Source organism: Delphinapterus leucas, chromosome 1 (genome assembly GCF_059928025.1).
Source record: "Delphinapterus leucas isolate spDelLeu-1000000601 "Yukka" chromosome 1, BTC_Dleu_Yukka2, whole genome shotgun sequence".
In the NCBI taxonomy this organism is placed as follows: Eukaryota; Metazoa; Chordata; class Mammalia; order Artiodactyla; family Monodontidae; genus Delphinapterus; species Delphinapterus leucas.
This window is the reverse complement of record NC_143129.1, coordinates 68,387,261-68,403,815: the sequence shown is the minus strand read 5'-3', so window position 1 is coordinate 68,403,815 and position 16,555 is coordinate 68,387,261. Positions and strand designations below refer to the sequence as shown.

At 39.7% G+C, this 16,555-nt stretch overlaps 1 pseudogene; it reads right to left on the bottom strand.

Moving 5' to 3' along the window:
- Positions 1-15,443: 15,443 nt before the first annotated feature.
- Positions 15,444-16,555, bottom strand: LOC111167363 (elongation factor 1-alpha 1 pseudogene; annotated as a pseudogene).

Below are 16,555 nucleotides of genomic sequence, written 5' to 3'. Positions count from 1 at the left end.
GACTTATGGTGGGGGCCTTGGGCCACACAATATACATCAGTTGACCTCTGGAGGACATGCCTACATAACTGACCTCTAAAGTAAAAATCCTGACATCAATGCTAGAGCAAGTTTCTGTGGTTGGCAATACTTTGTGCAAGTTGCTATACATCACTGCTGGTAAAATTAAGTTTGTCTGTATGACTCCCTGGGAGGGGAAAACTGGAGGCTTGTCTCTGGTCTGCCCTATGTGCCTTTTTCCCTTGCTGATTTTAGTCTGTATCCTTTCATTGTAATAAACTGTAATCGTGAGTATAACGACTTTGCTGAGTTCTGTGAGTTCTTTTGGAGAATCATTGAACCTGAGGTTGGTTTTGGGGACCCCTGCCTATAGTTGGGAACTGTGTCTGGGCCTCTTAAGTAGATAGAACTAGAAAATATGTATTTTTAAAATCTAAATACATCATGATTTCATGCTGATGAAGTACAGGTCTACAGGCTCTTACTTAAACTCACTAATCTTGCATTTATATCTCCTTTAAACCACACCAAAAATATCTGGTTCTTAATGATACCAAATAATCACATTTCTTTAATCCTACAATACAAAAATCTGAGAATAGCAATACCAAATCTACCACCAACAATATGATTATTGAGAACAATGTAAGGCTTTGTTTTTGCTGTTGTTTTTGTCCTTAGGGTTAATTCCAGTGGAAATATATGATCAAATTACTGTTTTTACAGTCATTTTAGATAGTTCCTTTCTGTGCAGTTATGCTGTTAACTGGATACACAGATATAATCACTTATTTTTGCTTTTTTAGGGATTACATTTTATTTAATTTAAAAAAATATGTATGTTTCTAAAGACAAATCTTTGGGATATTCCAAAAAAGCTCCTCCCCTTTCCCCTTTGTATATAATGATTTAAAATTTTTTATTAATCTTTTATTGGTTTTTATAACTTAAGCAAATACATACATGTATATCTATATATTATCTATATCTCTATCTGTAGATATATAGCTATAGATATATAAATATATTCACATCTTCCCTTTCTTATAGAAATGGTAACATACTATATGTGTTTTTCTTCACCTTGTTTTTTTCCACTTAACAATATACCCTAAAGAACCCTCCTACACTGTTGGTGGGAATGAAAGTTGGTGCAGCCACTATGGAAAACAATACGGAGGTTCCTCAAAAAACTAAAAATAGAGGTATCATATGATCCAGCAATCCCACTACTGGGCATGTATCTGGACAAAACTATAATTCAAAAAGATACATTTAAAAAAAAAAGATACATGAACCCTTATGTTCATAGCAGCACTATTCACAAGAGCCAAGACATGGAAACAACCCAAATGTCCATTGACAGAGGAGTGGATAAAGAAGATGTGGTACATATATACAATGGACTACTACACAGCAATAAAAAAGAATGAAATAATGCCATTTGCAGCAATGTGGATGGACTTAGAGATTATCATACTAAGTGAAGTAAGTCAGAAAAAGAAAGACAAATACCATATGATATCACTTATTTGTGGAATCTAAAACATGACACAAATGAACCTATTTACAAAAGAGAAACAGATTTGCAGACATGGAATAGACTTGTGGTTGCCAAGGGGGAGAGAGGTGGGGGAGGATAGACTTGGAGTTTGGGGTTAGCAGATGCAAGCTATTACATATAGAATGGATGAACAACAAGGTCTGACTATATAGCACAGGGAACTGTATTCAATCCCTATGATAAACCATAATGGAAAAGAATATAAAAAAAGAATGTACACGTATGTATAACTGAATCACCTTGCTGTACAGCAGAAACTAACACAGCATTGTAAATCAACTATATGTCAATAAAAAAAATACGTAAGTTCAACAGAAAACAAAACAACAAAACAATATACCCTAGAGATCACTGCATTGTAGCCTTCCCTTTTTCACTGTATTGTATTTCATTGTGCAGCTGAAGCTGTTTATTTAACTGTTTTCTTGTTGATTCAGGTTGTTGCGAATCTTTTGTTATCACAAATAGTGCTGTAATAGTACCTTGTTTGTACATCTCATCGTATTTTTGTAGTACGTTTTCAGGATAGTATTCTAAAATCTAGATTCTTAAAATATAAATTTCCAGTGTGATTGCTGGGTCAAATGATAAATGCATATATAATTTTGCTAAATGTTACCAATTTCCCCTCTATCAGAGTTATTCTGCCATTGTGCATTCCTACCAGTTATGTATTCAGGTGCTTGTTTCACCATCGCCTTGCCAAAAGAGTATGTGGTCCACATTTTGGATTTTTGTTGAACTTACAGGTGGGAAATGGTATCTCAGTGTAATTTTAATTTACATTTATCAGTGATGTTGAGCATCTTTTCACAGGTTAACGGTAATTTTCACGTTTTTTCGGTGCATTTTCTGTTTATCTCTGACGATGTTCTTGTCAGGATTTTCCTTATATTTCATATTATTATCTTATCTTTCTGCTAACAGCCTCAAATTCTAGCAAGAACAGTATACACCAAAGAACCCTCAGGTCCTGGTGTAACTACAATTGAAGAGTGGTATAGGGACCATGAAGAATCACAGATGACGTACAAGTATATGGACAAAAGTACAGATATTTTCAAATATTGGTTAAGGTTTTATATTATGAAATAAGAAATCCAATATTTCTTAGGTAATTAAGTTAATTTCCTTTACTCATTAATTCAGCTGGCATTTCTTGAGCACATGCTATGTCCAAACACTGTTTCAGGCACTGGAGATATAATGATGAATTTATTCTCCTACCCCAGGGAGCTAATGGAGAGAGAATGATATTATTCTCTTGATTCAGGCTGAAATATCACCCCTAAAGAATATATTCTTCTTTCATGTGATTTTCCCCATGTTTCCATTTGTGGTATCAAGAAATTGGGGATCAGCCCCACTAGTGGATAAATATCAGTGGTAAAATCCCTAGTTTCTGCCATAAAGATGACTTTCAGTGCTGGAAGAGGAACTTCGGCCTCATCTTGTCTCATTTGCTTCTTCTATTGATGAAGGAAAAAAGATCCAGAGATCTTAACACTCCTCAAAGTCACACAGCGCCAGGGCCCCTGGTTTTTATGTCTTACTAGGTTATTTTCACAGCATCAACCTTGTAGAGAAGTTAAAGGAGCAAAAATAACACAAACACAACCTACCCTTTGGTCCGCATCTAGTCTAGAGAATAATTCCTATTAATGGGGACCTGGGCAATATTTGGTGGTGGCATTGTTTCTGCCAGGCTGTTCCCTAGCATGTCCCACCCTTATGTGCCAAGCCATAGAGCTCTCCTGGGTCATGGAACTGGTTCAAAGGGACTGCAGGATGTTTTTAATTACATGAGGGAGACAATAAAAGCCAGTTAGAGAAAAGTGGGAGCAGGAAGATAAAAGTAACATGCTGAGAGAGGAGGAAGGCTGCTCTGAACTGATAAACCATATAGATTTTTCCCAAAGGGAAGGAGTAAAGCTCATGACATGTATACTTGTATTTAAGCAACTAACATTTCTTTAGGGGTTCTTGATCTCTCTGAAAGAGAAAGTTCTGCAATAAAGCCCAGGACTTAAATAGTTAGACTGTTTGGACTCTAGCTCTGTCACTAACCAGCTGCCTGAATCCTCCTTAAGTCACATCAACCTTCTGAGCCTCGGTTTCTTTATCTATAAACAGAGTGTGGCTGTCTGACTGAGAGTGTGGATGTGAGGATGAAAATGGGTCATGTCTTTGAATATGCTTTCTAAAATTCAATGCTTCTTCCATTCCTGAACTGGCTATTCAAGAACTTCTGATACATCAGCTCCCTTCCCCCATCCCCTCAAGCACATGTATATACACTGCAAGATATTTGGATAGGGAGACTGAGTAGCTGTGATTCACTGAGGTGGATTTTTCTAGAAAGTGGCTCACTTAGCATTTCAGCATGGTCTTGGAAGCCTGCTTCTGGACACTTTGAATCCACCTCACAAGGCTCCTGCTCCCAGGCGGCTGCAGTGTGTGCTCTTTTCAGAGCCATTTGAGATAACTGCCCTTTGACAGAGTGAGCCCACCTTCTCTCTAGGCAGCACAAAAGAAAGCTCAAAAGCATCTCCTGTTTTGATTGCCAAGTGGGGGAGGGAGTGAAAGTGGCCTAAATTATGAGTCCAGGTGTCTCTACAGAAATACACTTCTGCCTCTCTGAGATGCTGACATCACTTTCTGCCGCATGTGTCTGCTGAGCTCCATGTTCTGGCTCCCTGGGAGGTCTGCGTGTAGTCGGGGCATGCTGCCAGCCTGACAGTGTGAAAGGTTCCTTAACCTGGCAGTAGACCAGGCTGACACGTGTCTGTCAAGGCCTCTGGGAGCCTGGGAAGTGAACTTTAGGTGGAAACAGAATGGCTTATCTTTCCATGGGTAGCCTTGTTCTGATTGAGGAAAAAAAAAAATCATAGAAGATTGTCACACTGAGTAAACAATGCTCAGTTAAGACGTTCAACTGTGGAATACTTTGTGTAGATCTAATGAGGAAAATGTGAAATAGCAACATGATGGGTTTGTTTAAAATACTTGAAAGAAGAATCTATCAGGGGTTGGAGACAAGCCGGCAGAGTAGAAGGAACTGAGCTCACCTCCTCTCATGAAAACACCAAAATCACAAGTAATGGCTGAACAACCATCAACAAAAAAGACTGGAAACTACCAAAAAAGATATTCTACATCCAAAACAAAGAAGAAGCCACAACAAGAGGGTAGGAGGGGTGCATTCATGATATAATCAAATCCCATACCTGCTGGGTGGGCGACCCACAAACTGGAAAATAATTATATCACAGAGATTCTCCCTCAGGAGTGAGAGTTCTGAGCCCCACATCAGGCTACCCAGCCTGGGGGTATGGCATCAGGAGGAGGAGTGCCCAGAGCATTTGGCTTTGTAAGTCAGCGAGGTGTGATCACAGGAACTCCATAGGACTGGGGAAAACAGAAATGCCACACACAAAGTCTCATGTACACCAGTGCCCAGGGAAAAACCAGTGACTTCGTAGGGGCCTGGGCCAGACATAACTGCTGGTCTTGGAAGGTCTCCTGGGGAGGTGGGGCATGGCTATGGGTCACCTGTGGGGACAAGCACTGGTGGCAGTGGTACAAGGGAGTAATCATTGGTGTGAGTTCTCCTGGAGGTTGCCATTTTGTCACCAAGACCCAGCCCCACCCAACAGCCTGTAGGCTCCAGTGCTGGGACACCTCAGACCAAACAACCAACAGGGCAGGAACACGGCCCCAGCCACCAGCGGACAAGCTGCCTAAAGTCTTCCTGAACCCACAGCCACTTCTAAACACACCCTGTGACACAGCCTTGTTCACCAGAGGGACAAGACACAGTTCCACTCACCAGTGGGCAGGAAGAAGTCCCTCCCACCAGGAAGCTTGCACAAGCCTCTAGAACATCCTCACCCACTGGGGACAGACACCAGAAGCAAAAGGAACTACAACCTTGCAGCCTAGAGAATGGAAACCGCAATCACAGAAAGTTAGACAAAATGAGACGGCAAAGGAATATGTTTCAGGAGAAGGAACAAGACAAAACCCCAGAAAAACAAGAAAGTGAAGTGCAGATAGGCAATCTACCCAAAAAAGAATTCAGAGTAATAAGAGTAAGGATGATCCAAAATCTCGGAAAAAGAATGGAAGCACAGACCAAGAAGATACAAGAAATGGTTAATAAAGAGCTAGAAGATATAAAGAACAGAGGAGAGATGAGCAATAAAATAACTGAAATGAAAAATACAATAGAAGGAAATAATAACAGAATAAACGAGGCAGAAAAACAGACAAGACAGAATAGTGGAAATCATTGTCATGGAACAGAATAAAGAAAAAAGAATGAAAAAAAATGAGGACAGTTTAAGAGCTTCTGGGACAACATTTAATGCACCAACATGTACATTATAGGGGTCCCAGAAGGAGAAGAGAAAGAGATAGGGCCAGAGAAAAAATTTGAAGTGATAATAGCTGAAAACTTTCCTAAAACGGGAAAGGAGGGCTTCCCTGGTGGCACAGTGGTTGAGAATCTGCCTGCCAATGCAGGGGACATGGGTTCGAGCCCTGGTCTGGGAAGATCCCACGTGCTGAGGAGCAACTGGGCCCATGAGCCACAGCTACCGAGCCTGCGCGTCTGGAGCTTGTGTTCCACAACACGAGAGGCCGTGACAATGAGAGGCCCACGCACCGCGATGAAGAGTGGCCCCCGCTTGCCACAACTAGAGAAAGCCCTCACACAGAAATGAAGACCCAACGCAGCCTAAATAAATAAATTAATTAAAAAAAAAAAACGGGAAAGGAAACAGTCAACCAAGGCCAGGAAGTGCAGAGAATCCCAGGCAGGATACACCCAAGGAGGAACATGCTGAGACACATAGTAATCAAACTGACAAAAATTAAACACAAAGAAAGTATTGAAATCGACAAGGGAAACACAACAAATATCATACAAGGGAATCCCCATAAGGTTTTCAGCTGATTTTTCAGCAGAAACTCTTCAGGCCAGCAGGGAGTGGTATGATATATTTAAAGTGATGAAAGGGAAAAACCTATAACCAAGAATACTCTACCCAGCAAGGCTCTCATTCAGATTTGATGGAGAAATCAAAAGTGTTACAGACAAGCAAAAGCTAAGAGAATTCAGCACCACCAAACCAGTTTTACAATGAATTCTAGAAGGAACTTCTCTAGGCGGAAAAAAAAAAGGCCACAACTAGAAACAAGAAAATTACAAATGGGAAAGCTCACTGGTAAAGGTAAACATACAGTAAAGGTAGGAGAACATCCACACACAAATATGATATCAAAATTACCAATTGTGAGAAGAGGAGAGCACAAATGCAGGATATTGGAAATGCATTTGAAATTAAAGACCAGCAACTTAAAACAATCTTGTTTATATATAAACTACTATATCAAAACCTCAAGGTAACCAGAAACCAAAGTTCTACAGTGGATACAAAAAAAAAAAAGAAAAAGGAATCCAAACACAACACTAAAGTTAGTTGTCAATTCACAAGAGAAGAGAACAAAAGAGGAAGGGAAGAAAAAGACCTACAAAAGCAAATCCAGGGCTTCCCTGGTGGCGCAGTGGTTGAGAGTCCGCCTGCTGATGCAGGGGACACGGGTTCATGCCCCGGTCCGGGAAGATCCCACATGCCGTGGAGCGGCTGGGCCTGTGAGCCATGGCCACTGAGCCTGTGCGTCCGGAGCCTGTGCTCCGCAATAGGAGAGGCCACAACAGTGAGAGGCCCGCGTACCGCCAAAAAAAAAAAAAAAAAAAATCCAAAACAGCTAACAAAATGTCAACAAGAACATATATATGAAAAATTACCTTAAGTATAGATGAATCAAATGATCCAACCAAAAGACACAGACTGGCTGAATGGATACAAAAATAAGAGACCCATATATATGCTGTCTACAAGAGACCCACTTCAGATCTAGGGACACATACAGACTAAAAGTGAGGGAATGAAAAAAAGTATTCCATGCAAATGGAAATCAAAATAAAGCTGGAGTAACATTACTCATATCAGACAACATAGACTTTAAAATAAAGACTGTTAGGTCTTCCCTGGTGGCGCAGTGGTTGAGAGTCTGCCTGCCGATGCAGGGGACATGGGTTTGTGCCCTGGTCTGGGAGGATCCTGCATGCCGTGGAGTGGCTGGGCCCGTGGGCCATGGCCACTGAGCCTGTGCATCTGGAGCCCGTGCTCCGCAATGGGAGAGGCCACAGCAGTGAGAGGCCTGCGTACCGCAAAAAAAATAAAAAAATAAAGACTGTTACAAGAGACAAAGAAGGACACTACATAATGATCAAGGGATCAATCCAAGAAGAAGCTATAACAATTGTAAATATATATGAACCCAACATAGGAGCACCTCAGTATATAAGGCAAATACTAAGAGCCATGAAAGGAGACATCAACAGTAACACAATAAGAGTGAGGGATTTCAACGCCCCACTTACATCAATGGACAGATAATCCAGACAGAAAAATCAATAAGGAAACACAGGCCTTAAATGAAACATTAGACCAGATGGATTTAACTAATATTTATAGAGCATTCCATCTGAAAGCAGCAGAATACATATTCTTCTCAAGTGCACATGGAACATTCTCCAGGAGAGATCACATGCTGGCCCACAAAGCAAGCTTGGGTAAAGTTAAGAAAATTGAAATCATATCAAGCATCTTTTCCAACCACAACACTAGGAAATTAGAAATCAACTATAAGAAAAAAAATGTAAAAAACAAGAACACATGGAGGCTAAATAATATGCTACTAAACAACGATCACTGAAGAAATCAAAGAAGAAATATAAAAATACCTAGAGGCAAATGAAAGTAAAAACAGGATGATCTAAAACCTATGGGACACGGCAAAAGCTGTTCGAAGAGGGAAGTTTATAGCAATATAATCTCACCTCAGGAAACAAGAAAAATCTCAAATAAACAACCTAGCCTTACACCTAAAGAAAAGAAGAACAAACAAAAACCATAGTTAGTAAAAGGAAAGGAATCATAAAGATCAGAGCAGAAATAAATGAACTAGAGATGAAGAAAACAATAGATATGACAATGAAACCAAAAGCTTGTTCTTTGAAAAGATAAGCAAAATTGATGAACCTTCAGCCAGACTTATCAAGAAAAAAAGGGAGAGGGCTCAAATCAATAAAATTAGAAATGAAAAAGGAGAAGTTACCACAGACACCACAGAAATATAAAGGATAATAAATGACTACTACAACCAGTTATATGCCAATAAAATGGACAACTGAGAAGAAATGGACAAATTCTTAGAAAGATACAATCTCCAAGACTGAACCAGGAAGAAATAGAAAATATGAACAGACCAATCACAAGTACTGAAATTGAAACTGTGATTTAAAAACTCCCACCAAACAAAAGTTCAGGACCAGAGGGCTTCACAGGCGAATTCTATCACACATTTAGAGAAAAGTTAACACCCATCCGTCTGAAACTCTTCCAAAAACTGGCAGAGGAAGAAACACTCCCAAACTCTTTCTATGAGGCCACCATCACCCTGATACCAAAACCAGAAGAAGACACCACAAAAAAAGAAAATAACAGGCCAATATCACTGATGATCATAGACGCAAAAACCCTCAACAAAATAGTAGCAAACTGAATCCAACAAAATATTAAAAGGATCATACACCATGTTCAAGTGGGATTTATCCCAGGGATGCAAGGATTCTTCAATATCCACAAGTCAATCAGTGTGATAATCACATTAACACCTTGAAGAATAAAAACCATATAATCATCTCAATAGATGCAGAAAAAGCTTTTGACAAAATTCAACACCCATTTATGATAGTAACTCTCCAGAAAGTGAGCAATTCAAGCTTTCCTTGAATTTGCTATGGGAAATTGTCTTCAAACTTCTCTCACACCTGGAAAGAGAAAAATCCCTCACCCATGAGTTTCCACACTCCCATCAGGAGCTTCTATACAGGGGTACCCCAAGGGCCAAGAGATTTCACATGCTTTTTATATGAGCTACAACAGCTGCCTTTTCAGTCAAATGTTCTCCAGGCTCTTAGTGTGAGAGTAATATATCAGACCCCATTTTCCTAACAGAAAAACTAAAGTGTAACTAATAATTTGTTGAGTGCATACTATATGCTATGGGCACTTTTATATGCATTATCTCTAATCTAACAGAGAAATTTAAATGAAATATTTAAAAATATTCCATTAACCCAAACGAAGACAGGAAAAAAGAATTGTAAGAAGAAAAACCTAAACAAAACAGAATAGGCAACAAATAGCAAAAGGGTATTGTTTAAATTTAACAAAATACTTGCAAAATCTCTACATTGAAAACTACAAGATGCAGGATACAAAATTAATGCACAGAAATCTCTGGCATTCCTATACACTAATGATGAAAAATCTGAAAGAGAAATTAAGGAAACACTCCCATTTACCACTGCAACAAAAAGAATAAAATACCTAGGAATAAACTACCTAGGGAGAAAAAAGACCTGTATGCAGAAAACTGTAAGACACTGATGAAAGAAGTTAAAGATGATACCAACAGATGGAGAGATATACCATGTTCTTGGATTGGAAGAATCAATATTGTGAAAATGACTATACTACCCAAAGCAATCTACAGATTCAATGCAATCCCTATCAAATTACCAATGGCATTTTTTATGGAATTAGAACAAAAAATCTTAAAATTTGTGTGGAGACACAAAAGACCCCGAATAGCCAAAGCAGTCTTGAGGGAAAAAAACGGAGCTGGAGGAATCAGACTCCCTGACTTCAGACCATAGTATAAAGCTACAGTAATTAAGACAATATGGTACTGGCACCAAAACAGAAACATAGATCAATGGAACAAGATAGAAAGCGCAGAGATAAACCCATGCGCCTATGGTCAACTAATCTATGACAAAGGAGGCAAGGATATACAATGGAGAAAAGACAGTCTCTTCAATAAGTGGTGCTGGGAAAACTGGACAGCTACATGTCAAAGAATGAAATTAGAACGCTCCTTAACACCATACACAAAAATAAACTCAAAATGGATTCAAGACCTAAATGTAAGACCAGACACTATAAAACTCTTAGAGGAAAACATAGGAAGAACACTCTTTGACATAAGTCACAACAAGATCTTTTTTGATCCACTTCCTAGAGTAATGGAAATTAAAAAACAAAAACAAACGGGACCTAATGAAACTTCAAAGCTTTTGCACAGAAAAGGAAACCATAAACAAGATGAAAAGACAACACTCTGAATGGGAGAAAATATTTGCAAATGAATAAACGGAAAAAGGATTAATCAATATTAAAAAAACAAACAACCCAATCCAAAAATGGGCAGAAGGCCTAAATAGACATTTCTCCAAAGAAGACATACAGATGGGCAAGAGGCACATGAAAAGCTGCTCAACATCACTAATTATTAGAGAAATGCAAATCAAAACTACAATGAGGTATCACTTCACACCGGTCAGAATGGGCATCATCAGAAAATCTATAAACAACAAATGCTGGAGAGGGTGTGGTGAAAATGGAACCCTCCTGCACTGTTGGTGGGAATGTAAATTGATACAGCCACTATGGAGAACAGTATGGAGGTTCCTTAAAAAACTAAAAAATAGAACTACCATATGACCCAGCAATCCCACTACTGGGCATATACCCAGAGAAAACCATAATTCAAAAAGACACATGCATGCCAATATTCACTGCAGCACTATTTACAATAGCCAGATCATGGAAGCAACCTAAATGTCCATCGACAGATGGATGGATAAAGAAGATGTGGTACATATATACAATAGAATATTACTCAGCCATAAAACGGAACAAAACTGGGTCATTTGTTGAGATGTGGACGGATCTAGAGACTGTCATACAGAGTGAAGTAAGTCAGAAAGAGAAAAACAAATATCGTATATTAATGCATATATGTGGAACCTAGAAAAATGGTGAACCGATGAACAGATGAACCGGTTTGCAAGGCAGAAATTGAGACACAGATGTAGAGAACAAACATATGGACACCAAGCGGGGAAAGCCGCGGGGGTGGCGGTGGTGGTGTGATGAATTGGGCGATTGGGATTGACATGTATACACTGATGTGTATAAAATTGATGACTAATAAGAACCTGCTGTATAAAAAAATAAATAAAATTAAATTAAAAAATTTTTTTAAAAAGTAGAAACAGGATTAAATAGAAAGCTAGGTGTTATTATTTCTCATTTAAAGTATATTAAAAGAATTTTCTGGGAAAAAAAAGAAAACAGTGCTGAGAGGAGTTAAAGAGACGCAAACATTAGGAGAGATATACTATGCTCATACACTGGAAGACTCAATATTGTTAATATGTCAGTTCTCCCCAACTTATTGATTCAGTGCAATCCTAATCAGAGTTACAACTATTTATTTCATAAATGTAAAAGTTGACTCTCAAGTTTATTAAAGGCAAAGGGTCCAGAATAGCCAGAACAATCTTGAAGAAGAACTAAGTTAGAGGACTCTGATGTCAAGGCTTACTATAAACCTATAGTAATCAAGACAGTAGTACTGGCATAAAGACAGAAAAATAGATCGACAGGAAAGAACAGAGTCCAGAAATGGACCCAGACATATATGGTCAATTAATTTTTTGCAAAGGTACCAAGGCAAGGGGGAAAGAAAAGTCTTTTCAATAAATTTATTGAAAAAGTCTTTTCAATAAATGGGTAAACGTTTTAACAAACTTAAACTTCAACCCCTACCTCATAACACACTCAAATATTAATATGAGAAGAATCAAATATCTAAATGTGTATGCTGAGAGCATAGGTGGAGTAAAGGGAGTTTGGTCACAGCCAGGGAAATCGATCAAATAAGGAAATAAATGAAAGAAAATTGGAGTCTGAATTTTCACTGCTGGAAGAGGAATATACCAATATGGAAAGGGAGAAAACTCGAATGAACCATGTGGTGTGTTGGATTAGAATTGGTGGCATTGGTGTGAACTAATGGTCTTCAGTATAGAGAGGTGAATATAGATCAATACAGAGGTAAAGTAGAGGATAATGTGTGTGTGGAATAAATATATTTCATTCACTATATCTTTTCACTGCTGAGAGGGGCTCCCACTGCCAAATCTGGGACCATTAAATGTCAAAATAAATAATGATAGCAATGGGTCCTAGCCCGGTGGGTAAAATAGAAATGCTAGAGTCTATAAAACTTAATAAGTTGATGAATAAACTAAAAGTTTAATGAGAAATGGGATGTTTCCATAGTCTCTAAAAACCTCTCAAGGAAACACTTTTTAATTGCAATGGGAAAACAAGTAACTTTAGAGTGGAGAAACTTTGCAGACACCACCTTCATCCTGTGATCAAAGTTAACATCACCAATAACAGGAAAACTGAAATCCTGTGCCAAGTAATGGGATGCAAAGAGAAGAACACAGCTTCATTTCTGTGATATGCTTGTCAAAGATGCAAGAATTTAATCACGAAGAAACATCAGACAAACCCAAACTGAGAGACATTCTACAAAATAACTGGCCTGTAGTCATCAGAAGTGTCAAAAGCATGAAAATCAAGGAAAGACCGAGGAATTGTTCCAGATTGAAGGAGACGAAATACACATATCTAAATGCAATGAGTACTTCTGAACTAGAGTCTTCTCCTCAGATGGATATTCCTGGGGAAACTGGTGAAACTTGAATGAGGTCTGAGGATACTGATGCTGATTTCCTGATTTTGATGGCTATACTGTAGTTAGGCAGGAGAATATCCTTACGGGAAGAAAACATATATTAAACACACATATATAGGGTGATGGGACATCGTGCAGGCAACTTATTCTCAAATGATTCAGGAGAAGTCTTTTATATAATACTTATTTTTTTGCAAGTTTGATATTATTTCAAGGAAGATATTGTAAGGGGAAAAAGTCTAGTGGAGAGGTGCTATAGAATCACACCACCTTCCTGTGTATGTTTGACATATACATATGTGCTACCCTACAGCCTCCCCCAGCCAGCTACGACATGGTTGCAGGACCAGCCATATGAGGAATCAATCCCCCATTTTCTGGAACTGGAAAGACATCGAATGGTGCTTGTTCTTTAGGCCTTCAGAATACAGTATGAGTATTTCTGAAATTCCTTTTTTTGGAACATAGACTGGGTCACCTCTGAATGAGCTATAACTTTTTTAGAAGGCAGAATGAGTCTCTCTCCACCCCCTTAAGAAGGTGCAGGGGTGAGACTGAGGAGGATGAAGAGATCTAGTTCCTGGTAAAAATAGAATACTCCCAGTTGGTTATAGGCGAAGGCAGCTGTGTTGATTATTCTTCATTTGCACCTTCCTCCTTTCCCCCAAATCCATTCTCGTTCCCTTTCTTCTTTACTTTGTACTCCAGGAGGGCACATCCTGATCTCTTGCCATCTAGTTTCTACTTGGGTTCAGCCAACGAGGGGTGGGCAGGATGGGAGAGTGGGAGGAGAAATGGGCCATGGTGTTTCCTCCTCTGCCCACTCACTGCACTGGCGCTGCTGCTGTGGTGGTGGCGGCATCTCTCCATGATTCCACCAGCTGCTGGAAACCCTCCTCTGTGCTTCTAGCTCTTGCTGGGTTCTGGAAGGGTTCACCCGCTTCTCTCCCCTGGTCCTTTCAGGCCTTGGGGAGGTGATGGCTTTCCCAGCAATAAAGAACTAGTTTCCTGCAATGAAAGACAAAACCTAAGCAATATGTGATGGACTTAATGAAGAAGCTAAATATTCTGCACAAGTGGCTACATTTCCTTCCAAAAGTAGCTTCAAGTTAAGTAATTTTAAGAACTGATTCACTTTCCTTTATATTAAGCTATATGGGGAAACTGCGTACAGGGAAGGGACCGTGGAGTAGATGGTATGATTGTTCAGTATCTTCACTGTGTCTCCCTGAGGAGGACGAGCCCCTGCCCTATGACATGTGACTGTCTCTGGACAATGAAATGGGAGCAGAAGGGATAGTGCCTCTAACTCATCTTGTGAGTCTCTCATTTTTCTTTTTCCTTTGCCGTGAGACCAGAATTGTCCTGAGAGCTGAGTTTGTTACCGAGTTCAAGCTCATACTACTTATCGTATGATAGGCCGATAAATCAAGAGACAAGTTGGGGCAAGGCATAGTGACTTTATTCAGAAAGCCAGTGAACCAAGATGGTGGACTTGTGTGCCCAAGAACCATCTTGCCCGAATTAGCGGAGGGAGTAAAGTCAAACATTTCCTGGTTCCAGTCAGCCTCCAGAGGGGACATATTAATTTCTTCCTCCCTGCAGTCATTCACAGGTGGGACTGTTCAGGATGTTTCCTGTGAGCTAAACAAAAGAATTTTAGCTTAACGCTCATTACCTGGGAGGCAGGGTTCCCAGAGATGGGCCATTATGTATCGTTTAAGCTTATAGGCAATATCCCTTTAGTGATCAGCTTGTAATAGAATACAAAGATTCTTCCCTATTACAATTCCCCACTGTCAATATCCATCCCACAATCTTGTGGGAAAAGGGACAAGTGTTCTGGCTACTTCTGGAGGTGATGAATATTCCTTAGAATCTTTGGTCAGTCCTTTTTTATCTACCACTATTTGAACCTGGTGAAACCCCTTAACACTTTGTTGTCTAATTTGTACTTGAACTTGGGATTTTGGTTCCAGTTCCCAAGACATATACTCAATTCCTGTGCTAGTTATTTGAACAAAAGTAAACAAATTGGGTGACCCTTCTCCAGCTACAATGAAACTACCATCTACTTCAGTTGGATGGGCAAGACCTGCTGGAGGCAAACACATGAACAGAGGTTGGTAAAGTGTCCAAAGTTTTAACATAATTGGCAACTGCTAGGTCTTTTAAAGTATTTACAGATTCTCTCGCCTGGGCAGGCACCTGGAGTGGCCTACCATACAATACTTCAAAGGGGTTTAATTTAAGCCTGCTTCTGGGAGCCACTGATCTGTAGCAGGGCAACTGGCAAGGCCTTATCCCAAGTTAAATTAGTATTCATTTTCTTGGTTTTTCCTGTTGATTGCAGCCTCCAGGATGAATGTAGTTCCAATGCCTTAATCCAAATCAGGGGATAATTTTCTTAAGGAGGGTTTTAACTAATTAGAAGCTACCGATTTTAAAAACTAAAAACGTAGAACTTCCACATACAAAACAAATGGTTCACAAAACTTTCTCCTCTCCTTCTGAAGGTTTTACGATGCATTGTTATCATTAACCAGTCTTACTATAACTTAAATGGCCAATTGAGACAATTGAGACAAACGGTTCTGACACCATTCTTCCACTGATTAAGACTGGGGTGGCAGGTATTGGGGATAACATTCATTTAGCCTTCTGAGCTTTCTGGGCAGACTTGGTGACCTTGCCAGTTCCCACTGCCCTTCTTGTCCACTGCTTTGATGACACCCACAGCAACCATCTGTCATGTCATGAACAGCAAAATGGGCCAGAGGAGGATAGTCAGAGAAGCTCAACACACATGGGCTTACCAGGAACCATATCAATGATGGCAGCATCACTAGATTTCAGGAATATGGAGCCATGTTCCAGCTTTTTCCCAGAACGATGATCAATCTTCTCCTTCATCCCAGCAGACTTGCAAGCAATGTGAGCTGTGTGACAATCCAGCACAGGTGCATATCCAGTACTGACTTGGCTTGGATGGTTCAAGGTAATCCCTTGAGCTGCGAAGCCAGCTGCTTCCATTGGCGGGTCATTTTTGCTGTCACCAGCTGCATTGCCACGACGAACATTTTTGACAGACACGTTCTTGACATTGAAGCCCACATTGTTCCCAGGAAGGGCTTTACTCAAAGCTTCATAGTGCATTTCAACAGACTTTACTTCAGTTGTAATGTTGACTGGAGCAAAGGTGACCACCATGCCAGATTTGAGAACAGTCTCCACTGGACCCGCATGGACAGTACCAATACCACCAATTTTGTATATGTCCTGGAGGGACAGATGCAAGGA